At 45.4% G+C, this 12,143-nt stretch overlaps 1 protein-coding gene across 1 annotated transcript in view; it reads right to left on the minus strand.

Moving 5' to 3' along the window:
• Positions 1-11,776, minus strand: part of LOC115200902 (proteoglycan 4) — a 155,040-nt gene extending 143,264 nt beyond the window's left edge. Inside the window, exon 1 of the mRNA XM_029764015.1 lies at positions 11,586-11,776. The gene's annotated coding sequence lies outside the window, so the exon portion shown is untranslated. The remainder of the gene's footprint in view (positions 1-11,585) is intronic.
• Between the last annotated feature and the right edge of the window lie 367 nt (positions 11,777-12,143).

Genomic DNA, 12,143 nt, shown 5'->3' on the forward strand with positions numbered 1-12,143 from the left:
CGGTCTGCTAGGTGGTTGCTATGTTACCATACCTGGTCTGCTAGGTGGTTGCTACTTAAAGTCCCCAGGACATTCACAGTATTAGGGAAGACTGCCTTCTCTTCTTGAGGCACCAAAGGCATGGAAGTCTACAATCCCTGCTTCATCTAGATGTGTTAGTGCCACTGAATGAATTTAAAATATTGATGGGAGACTCTGTTACAGAGGAGTGTAAATGCTTTAGGCTGGATCATGTTGTGTTGTTGTATGTTTTAATGATGTAATGTATTGAGTGTCGCTGCCTTCTTGTCCAGGTCTCACTTGAAAAAGAGACTCTGGGTCTCAATGGGTTTTTCCTGGTTAAATACAATAAATCAGATCTGGGACCAGGCTACAGGCAGACCTGGGACCAGGCTACAGACAGATCTGAGACCAGGCTACAGACGGACCTGGGACCAGGCTACAGACAGATCTGGGACCAGGCTACAGACAGATCTGAGACCAGGCTACAGACGGACCTGGGACCAGGCTACAGACAGACCTGGGACCAGGCTACAGACAGATCTGAGACCAGGCTACAGACGGACCTGGGACCAGGCTACAGACAGATCTGAGACCAGGCTACAGACGGACCTGGGACCAGGCTACAGACAGATCTGGGACCAGGCTACAGACAGTTCTGGGACCAGGCTACAGACAGATCTGGGACCAGGCTACAGACAGATCTGGGACCAGGCTACAGACAGATCTGGGACCAGGCTACAGACAGATCTGGGACCAGGCTACAGACAGATCTGGGACCAGGCTACAGACAGATCTGGGACCAGGCTACAGACAGATCTGGGACCAGGCTACAGACAGATCTGGGACCAGGCTACAGACAGATCTGGGACCAAGCTACAGACAGATTTGGGACCAGGCTACAGACAAATCTGGGACCAGGCTACAGACAGATCTGGGACCAGGCTACAGACAGATCTGAGACCAGGCTACAGACAGATCTGGGACCAGGCTACAGACAGATCTGGGACCATGAGAGGGACAGACAGATCTGGGACCAGGCTACAGACAGATCTGGGTCCAGGCTACAGACAGATCTGGGACCAGGCTACAGACAGATCTGGGACCAGGCTACAGACAGATCTGGGACCAGGCTACAGACAGATCTGGGACCAGGCTACAGACAGATCTGGGACCAGGCTACAGACAGATCTGGGACCAGGCTACAGAAAGATCTGGGACCAGGCTACAGACAGATCTGGGACCAGGCTACAGACAGATCTGGGACCATGAGAGGGACAGCCAGATCTGAGACCAGGCTACAGACAGATCTGGGACCAGGCTACAGACAGATCTGGGACCAGGCTACAGACAGATCTGGGACCAGGCTACAGACAGATCTGGGACCAGGCTACAGACAGATCTGGGACCAGGCTACAGACAGATCTGAGACCAGGCTACAGGCGGATCTGGGACCATGGGAGGGACAGACACAGAATTATGACTGAAACAGATACAGTTGCTTCATACTATATTGATTTACTCCTGCACTGTGCGTGCGTGTGTGTGTGTGCACTAGACTGACACGGTGCCTGAGTTTGAAACTGTGTAATCCTATGAGATAAGCCTCTTGGGGTAGGTGACAGATTGGCCTGTCTGTGGTCATCCAGCTGTCTGTCTGCCTTGGGGACTAATAACGATTAATACAGATTAATACCAGCATCAACAACCAGCATCAACAACCAGCATCAACAACCAGCTCCTATCATCATGTTTAATACCAGCATCAACAACCAGCATCAACAACCAGCTCCTATCATCATGTTTAATACCAGCATCAACAACCAGCATCAACAACCAGCATCAACAACCAGCTCCTATCATCATGTTTAATACCAGCATCAACAACCAGCTCCTATCGTCAGATTAATACCAGCATCAACAACCAGCATCAACAACCAGCATCAACAACCAGCTCCTATCATCATGTTTAATACCAGCATCAACAATCAGCTCCTATGATCATGTTTAATACCAGCATCAACAACCAGCATCAACAACCAGCATCAACAACCAGCTCCTATCATCATGTTTAATACCAGCATCAACAACCAGCATCAACAACCAGCTCCTATCATCATGTTTAATACCAGCATCAACAACCAGCTCCTATCGTCAGATTAATACCAGCATCAACAACCAGCATCAACAACCAGCTCCTATCGTCATGTTTAAGACCAGCATCAACAACCAGCATCAACAACCAGCTCCTATCGTCATGTTTAATACCAGCATCAACAACCAGCTCCTATCGTCAGATTAATACCAGCATCAACAACCAGCATCAACAACCAGCTCCTATTGTCATGTTTAATACCAGCATCAACAACCAGCTCCTATTGTCATGTTTAATACCAGCATCAACAACCAGCATCAACAACCAGCTCCTATCATCATGTTTAATACCAGCATCAACAACCAGCTCCTATCATCATGTTTAATACCAGCATCAACAACCAGCATCAACAACCAGCTCCTATCATCATGTTTAATACCAGCATCAACAACCAGCATCAACAACCAGCTCCTATCATCATGTTTAATACCAGCATCAACAACCAGCATCAACAACCAGCTCCTATCGTCATGTTTAATACCAGCATCAACAACCAGCATCAACAACCAGCATCAACAACCAGCTCCTATCATCATGTTTAATACCAGCATCAACAACCAGCATCAACAACCAGCTCCTATCATCATGTTTAATACCAGCATCAACAACCAGCATCAACAACCAGCTCCTATCGTCATGTTTAACATTACTTTTTAATGACTACCTCATCTCTGTACGCCACACATACAATTATCTGTCAGGTCCCTCAGTCGAACAGTGAATTACAAACACAGATTCAACCACAAAGACCAGGGAGGTTTTCCAACGCCTCACAAAGCAGGGCACCTATTGGTAGATGGGTAAAAAAACATACTGCTGCTACTGTCTTATCTATCCTTTACCCCTACCTACAGTATACTGCTGTTACTGTCTATTATCTATCCTTTACCCCTACCTACAGTATACTGCTGTGACTGTCTATTATCTATCCTTTACCCCTACCTACAGTATACTGCTGTTACTGTCTATTATCTATCCTTTACCCCTACCTACAGTATACTGCTGTTACTGTCTATTATCTATCCTTTACCCCTACCTACAGTATACTGCTGTTACTGTCTATTATCTATCCTTTACCCCTACCTACAGTATACTGCTGTTACTGTCTATTATCTATCCTTTATCCCTACCTACAGTATACTGCTGCTACTGTCTATTATCTATCCTTTACCCCTACCTACAGTATACTGCTGTTACTGTCTATTATCTATCCTTTACCCCTACCTACAGTATACTGCTGTTACTGTCTATTATCTATCCTTTACCCCTACCTACAGTATACTGCTGTTACTGTCTATTATCTATCCTTTACCCCTACCTACAGTATACTGCTGTTACTGTCTATTATCTATGCTTTACCCCTACCTACAGTATACTGCTGTTACTGTCTATTATCTATCCTTTACCCCTACCTACAGTATACTGCTGTTACTGTCTATTATCTATCCTTTACCCCTACCTACAGTATACTGCTGTTACTGTCTATTATCTATCCTTTATCCCTACCTACAGTATACTGCTGTTACTGTCTATTATCTATCCTTTACCCCTACCTACAGTATACTGCTGTTACTGTCTATTATCTATCCTTTACCCCTACCTACAGTATACTGCTGTTACTGTCTATTATCTATCCTTTACCCCTACCTACAGTATACTGCTGTTACTGTCTATTATGGCGAGTGTAGAGAGTATAGAGATATTGTTATCCACGTCGGCACCAACGATGTTAGGATGAAACAGTCAGAGGTCACCAAGCGCAATATAGCTTCAGCGTGTAAATCAGCTAGAAAGATGTGTCGGCATCGAGTAATTGTCTCTGGCCCCCTCCCAGTTAGGGGGAGTGATGAGCTCTACAGCAGAGTCTCACAACTCAATCGCTGGATGAAAACTGTTTTCTGCCCCTCCCAAAAGATAGAATTTGTAGATAACTGGCCCTCTTTCTGGGATTCACCCACAAACAGGACCAAGCCTGGCCTGCTGAGGAGTGACGGACTCCATCCTAGCTGGAGGGGTGCTCTCATCTTATCTACGAACATAGACAGGGCTCTAACTCCTCTAGCTCCACAATGAAATAGGGTGCAGGCCAGGCAACAGGCTGTTAGCCAGCCTGCCAGCTTAGTGGAGTCTGCCACTAGCACAGTTAGCGTAGTCAGCTCAGCTTTCCCCATTGAGACCGTGTCTGTGCCTCGATCTAGGTTGGGCAAAATTAAAAATGGCGGTGTTCGCTTCAGTAATCTTACTAGTATAAAGACCTCCTCCATTCCTGCCATTATTGAAAGAGATTGTGATACTTCACATCTCAAAATTGGGTTACTTAATGTTAGATCCCTCACTTCCAAGGCAGTTATAGTCAATGAACTAATCACTGATCATAATCTTGATGTGATTGGCCTGACTGAAACATGGCTTAAGCCTGATGAATTTACTGTGTTAAATGAGGCCTCACCCCCTGGTTACACTAGTGACCAAACCCCCCGTGCATCCGGCAAAGGCGGAGGTGTTGCTAACATTTACGATAGCAAATTTCAATTTACAAAAAAAAAAACAATGACGTTTTCGTCTTTTGAGCTTCTAGTCATGAAATCTATGCAGCCTACTCAATCACTTTTTATAGCTACTGTTTACAGGCCTCCTGGGCCATATGCAGTGTTCCTTACTGAGTTCCCTGAATTCCTATCGGATCTTGTAGTCATAGCAGATAATATTCTAATTTTTGGTGACTTTAACATTCACATGGAAAAGTCCACAGACCCACTCCAAAAGGCTTTCGGAGCCATCATCGACTCAGTGGGTTTTGTCCAACATGTCTCTGGACCTACTCACTGCCACAGTCATACTCTGGACCTAGTTTTGTCCCATGGAATAAATGTTGTGGATCTTAATGTTTTTCCTCATAATCCTGGATTATCGGACCACCATTTTATTGCGTTTACAATTGCAACAAATAATCTGCTCAGACCCCAACCAAGGAAGATTAAAAGTCGTGCTATAAATTCTCAGACAACCCAAAGATTCCTTGATGCCCTTCCAGACTCCCTCTGCCTACCCAAGGACGTCAGAGGACAAGAATCAGTTAACCACCTAACCGAGGAACTCAATTCAACCTTGCGCAATACCCTAGATGCAGTTGCACCCCTAAAAATTAAAAACATCTGTCATAAGAAACTAGCTCCCTGGTATACAGAAAATACACGAGCTCTGAAGCAAGCTTCCAGAAAATTGGAACGGAAATGGCGCCACACTAAACTGGAAGTCTTCCGACTAGCTTGGAAAGACAGTACCGTGCAGTATCGAAGAGCCCTCACTGCTGCACGATCATCCTATTTTTCCAACTTAATTGAGGAAAATAAGAACAATCCGAAATTTCTTTTTGACACTGTCGCAAAGCTAACTAAAAAGCAGCATTCGCAAATGGAGGATGGCTTTCACTTCAGCAGTAATACATTTATGAACTTTTTTGAGGAAAAGATCATGATCATTAGAAAGCAAATTACGGACTCCTCTTTAAATCTGGGTATTCCTCCAGGGCTTCATTGTCCAGAGTCTGCACAACTCTGCCAGGACCTTGGCTCAAGGGAGATACTAAAGTGTTTTAGTACTATATCTCTTGACACAATGATGAAAATAATCATGGCCTCCAAACCCTCAAGCTGCATTCTGGACCCTATTCCAACTAAACTACTGAAAGAGCTGCTTCCTGTGCTTGGCCCTCCTATGTTGAACATAATAAACGGCTCTCTATCCACCGGATGTGTACCAAGCTCACTAAAAGTGGCAGTAATAAAGCCTCTCTTGAAAAAGCCGAATCTTGACCCAGAAATTATAAAAAACTATCGGCCTATATCGAATCTTCCATTCCTCTCAAAAATTTTAGAAAAAGTTGTTGCGCAGCAACTCACTGCCTTCCTGAAGACAAACAATGTATACGAAACGCTTCAGTCTGGTTTTAGACCCCATCATAGCACTGAGACTGCACTTGTGAAGGTGGTAAATGACCTTTTAATGACGTCAGACCGAGGCTCTGCATCTGTCCTCATGCTCCTAGATCTAAGTGCCGCTTTTGATACCATCGATCACCACATTCTTTTGGAGAGATTGGAAACCCAAATTGGTCTACATGGACAAGTTCTGGCCTGGTTTAGATCTTATCTGTCGGAAAGATATCAGTTTGTCTCTGTGAATGGTTCGTCCTCTGACAAATCAATTGTAAATTTCGGTGTTCCTCAAGGTTCCGTTCTAGGACCACTATTGTTTTCACTATATATTTTACCTCTTGGGGATGTCATTCGAAAACATAATGTTAAATTTCACTGCTATGCGGACGACACACAGCTGTACATTTCAATGAAACATGGTGAAGCCCCAAAATTGCCCTCGCTAGAAGCCTGTGTTTCAGACATAAGGAAGTGGATGGCTGCAAATTTTCTACTTTTAAACTCGGACAAAACAGAGATGCTTGTCCTAGGTCCCAAGAAACAAAGAGATCTTCTGTTGAATCTGACAATTAATCTGGATGGTTGTACAGTCGTCTCAAATAAAACTGTGAAGGACCTCGGCGTTACTCTGGACCCTGATCTCTCTTTTGAAGAACATATCAAGACTGCTTCAAGGACAGCTTTTTTCCATCTACGTAACATTGCAAAAATCAGAAACTTTCTGTCCAAAAATGACGCAGAAAAATTAATCCATGCATTTGTAACTTCTAGGCTCGACTACTGCAATGCTCTACTTTCCGGCTACCCGGATAAAGCACTAAACAAACTTCAGTTAGTGCTAAATACGGCTGCTAGAATCCTGACTAGAACCAAAAAATTTGATCATATTACTCCAGTGCTAGCTTCCCTACACTGGCTTCCTGTTAAGGCAAGGGCTGATTTCAAGGTTTTACTGCTAACCTACAAAGCATTACATGGGCTTGCTCCTACCTATCTTTCCGATTTGGTCCTGCCGTACATACCTACACGTACGCTACGGTCACAAGACGCAGGCCTCCTAATTGTCCCTAGAATTTCTAAGCAAACGGCTGGAGGTAGGGCTTTCTCCTATAGAGCTCCATTTTTATGGAATGGTCTGCCTACCCATGTGAGAGACGCAGACTCAGTCTCAACCTTTAAGTCTTTACTGAAGACTTATCTCTTCAGTAGGTCCTATGATTAAGTATAGTCTGGCCCAGGAGTGTGAAGGTGAACGGAAAGGCTGGAGCAACGAACCGCCCTTGCTGTCTCTGCCTTGTCGGTTCCCCTCTTCCCACTGGGATTCTCTGCCTCTAACCCTTTTACAGGGGCTGAGTCACTGACTTACTGGTGTTCTTCCATGCCGTCCATGGGAGGGGTGCGTCACTTGAGTAGGTTGAGCCACTGACGTGGTCTTCCTGTCTGGGTTGGCGCCCCCCCCTTGGGTTGTGCCGTGGCGGACATCTTTGTGGGCTATACTCGGCCTTGTCTTCGGACGGTAAGTTGGTGGTTGTAGATATCCCTCTAGTGGTGTGGGGGCTGTGCTTTGGCAAAGTGGGTGGGGTTATATCCTGCCTGTTTGGCCCTGTCCGGGGGTATCATCGGATGGGGCCACAGTGTCTTCTGATCCCTCCTGTCTCAGCCTCCAGTATTTATGCTGCAGTAGTTTATGTGTCGGGGGGCTAGGGTCAGTCTGTTACATCTGGAGTATTCTCTTGTCTTATCCGGTGTCCTGTGTGAATGTAAATATGCTCTCTCTAATTCTCTCTTTCTTTCTTTCTCTCGGAGGACCTGAGCCCTAGGACTACCTGGCATGATGACTCCTTGCTGTCCCCAGTCCACCTGGCCATGCTGCTGCTCCAGTTTCAACTGTTCTGCCTGCGGCTACGGAACCCTGACCTGTTCACCGGACGTGCTTGTTGCACCCTCGACAATTACTATGATTATTATTATTTGACCATGCTGGTCATTTACGAACATTTTAACATCTTGACCATGTTCTGTTATAATATCCACCCGGCACAGCCAGAAGAGGACTGGCCACCCCTCATAGCCTGGTTCCTCTCTAGGTTTCTTCCTAGGTTTTTGGCCTTTCTCAGGAGTTTTTCCTAGGGAGTTTTTCCCAGCCACCGTGCTTCTTTCACATGCATTGCTTGCTGTTTGGGGTTTTAGGCTGGGTTTCTGTACAGCACTTTGAGATTTCAGCTGATGTACGAAGGGCTATATAAATAAATTTGATTTGATTTGATTTTGATTTATTATCTATGCTTTACCCCTACCTACAGTATACTGCTGTTACTGTCTATTATCTATCCTTTACCCCTACCTACAGTATACTGCTGTTACTGTCTATTATCTATCCTTTACCCCTACCTACAGTATACTGCTGTTACTGTCTATTATCTATCCTTTACCCCTACCTACAGTATACTGCTGTTACTGTCTATTATCTATCCTTTACCCCTACCTACAGTATACTGCTGTTACTGTCTATTATCTATCCTTTCGGAAAGTATTCAGACACCTTGACTTTTTTCACATTTTGTTACATTACAGCCTTCTTTTAAAACGGATTGAATCTACACACAATACCCCATAACGACATCACAACACCCCGATGATGAAATCCCAATACCCCATAATGACATCACAACACCCCCATAATGACATCACAATACCCCATAATGACATCCCAATACCCCATAATGACATCCCAACACCCCCATAATGACATCACAATACCCCATAATGACATCCCAATACCCCATAATGACATCACAATACCCCATAATGACATCACAATACCCCATAATGACATCCCAATACCCCATAATGACATCCCAACACCCCCATAATGACATCACAATACCCCATAATGACATCCCAATACCCCATAATGACATCACAATACCCCATAATGACGTCACAATACCCCATAATGATGTCCCAATACCCCATAATGACGTCCCAATACCCCATAATGACGTCCCAATACCCCATAATGACGTCCCAATACCCCATAATGATGTCCCAATACCCCATAATGACATCCCAATACCCCATAATGACGTCCCAATACCCCATAATGACATCCCAATACCCCATAATGACGTCCCAATACCCCATAATGACATCCCAATACCCCATAATGACGTCCCAATACCCCATAATGACATCCCAAAACCCCATAATGACATCCCAATACCCCATAATGACGTCCCAATACCCCATAATGACATCCCAATACCCCATAATGACATCCCAATACCCCATAATGACGTCCCAATACCCCATAATGACATCACAATACCCCATAATGACATCACAATACCCCATAATGACGTCCCAATACCCCATAAAGACGTCACAATACCCCATAATGATGTCACAATACCCCATAATGACGTCACAATACCCCATAACGACATCCCAATACCCCATAACGACATCCCAATACCCCATAACGACATCACAATACCCCATAACGACATCACAATACCCCATAACGACATCACAATACCCCATAACGACATCACAATACCCCATAACGACATCACAATACCCCATAACGACATCACAATACCCCATAACGACATCACAATACCCCATAACGACATCCCAATACCCCATAACGACATCACAATACCCCATAACGACATCCCAATACCCCATAACGACATCCCAATACCCCATAACGACATCCCAATACCCCATAACGACATCCCAATACCCCATAACGACATCACAATACCCCATAACGACATCACAATACCCCATAACGACATCACAATACCCCATAACGACATCACAATACCCCATAACGACATCACAATACCCCATAACGACATCCCAATACCCCATAACGACATCCCAATACCCCATAACGACATCACAATACCCCATAACGACATCACAATACCCCATAACGACATCACAATACCCCATAACGACATCACAATACCCATAACGACATCACAATACCCCATAACGACATCACAATACCCCATAACGACATCACAATACCCCATAACGACATCACAATACCCCATAACGACATCACAATACCCCATAACGACATCACAATACCCCATAACGACATCACAATACCCCATAACGACATCACAATACCCCATAACGACATCACAACACAATACCCCATAACGACATCACAATACCCCATAACGACATCACAATACCCCATAACGACATCACAATACCCCATAACGACATCACAATACCCCATAACGACATCACAATACCCCATAACGACATCACAATACCCCATAACGACATCACAATACCCCATAACGACATCCCAATACCCCATAACGACATCCCAATACCCCATAACGACATCCCAATACCCCATAACGACATCACAATACCCCATAACGACATCACAATACCCCATAACGACATCACAATACCCCATAACGACATCACAATACCCCATAACGACATCACAATACCCCATAACGACATCCCAATACCCCATAACGACATCACAATACCCCATAACGACATCACAATACCCCATAACGACATCACAATACCCCATAACGACATCACAATACCCCATAACGACATCACAATACCCCATAACGACATCACAATACCCCATAACGACATCACAATACCCCATAACGACATCACAATACCCCATAACGACAAAGTGGAAACAGGTTTTTAGATTGGTTTGCAAATGTATTAAAAAAATATATTTAAAAAAATACCTTGTTTAAATAAGTATTCAGACCCAGGTCTGTCCGTCCCACTGGTACACTGAGAGTCCCTAAAGTATTTGAACCTGTCTGCTAACACTGTCCATCCTAACTATTACCCTGTCCTATGAATAGGGCTCTATGCACACAGCCCTGTCCTATGAATAGGGCTCTATGCACACAGCCCTGTCCTATGAATAGGGCTCTATGCACACAGCCCTGTCCTATGAATAGGGCTCTATGCACACAGCCCTGTCCTATGGATAGGGCTCTATGCACACAGCCCTGTCCTATGGATAGGGCTCTAAGCACACAACCCTGTCCTATGGATAGGGCTCTAAGCACACAACCCTGTCCTATGAATAGGGCTCTAAGCACACAACCCTGTCCTATGAATAGGTTTCTATTGCACAAACAAAAAAACAAGTTTATGACAGCTAATTACTGTATTGAACTACTGTCTTCTCAATCTGAGCTCAAGGCTTCTATACCAGAACCAACCTGGTCTAAGGGAAGAATACATATAAGGGTGAGGTCAATCTGAAGCATAGCAAAGTAGTTCAGAGAACCAGGAAATGACTCCCTCAAAAGTAGTTTAGAGAACCAGGAAATGACTCCCTCAAAAGTAGTTCAGAGAACCAGGAAACACTCAAGCCTGTACTGTCACTGAGCACATGTGAAACATTAACTGAATACAGGACAACAACAACAATGAGAAAGGCAAACGAAAAGTCACAAAGATCTTGAACTCACCAACACTAACAAGATGATGTACTGCAATATTATTCCAATCTCAGGTTCTGCTACGACCTTGTTCAGTCAACGTTCTAGTTCCCGTGACGGTGCTGTCTATCTCTCTCACCGTCTTCTGTCTAAAACGCACTGTTGTCTTGCTATATCTGTTCTTCTCTGAGAGGGACGGAGGGAGAGAGGTGGGGAGGGGAGGGGAGGGAGGGAAGGAAGGTGGGGAGGGGTGGAGGGAAGGAAGGTGGGGAGGGGAGGGGAGGGAGAGAGGTGGGGAGGAGAGGGGAGGGAGAGAGGTGAGGAGGGAGGTGGGGGGTGGGAGAGCAAGGGGAGGATAGAGAGGGGGACAGGGAGGAGGGGAGAGGCTGTGGGGGGAGGGGGACAGGGAGGAGGGGAGAGACTGTGGGGGGGACAGGGAGGAGGGGCGAGGCTGTGGGGGGGACAGGGAGAAGGGGAGAGGCTGTGGGGGGGACAGGGAGGAGGGGAGAGGCTGTGGGGGGGACAGGGAGAAGGGGAGAGGCTGTGGGGGGGACAGGGAGGAGGGGAGAGGCTGTGGGGGGGACAGGG

This window comes from Salmo trutta, chromosome 10 (genome assembly GCF_901001165.1).
Source record: "Salmo trutta chromosome 10, fSalTru1.1, whole genome shotgun sequence".
NCBI lineage: Eukaryota > Metazoa > Chordata > Actinopteri > Salmoniformes > Salmonidae > Salmo > Salmo trutta.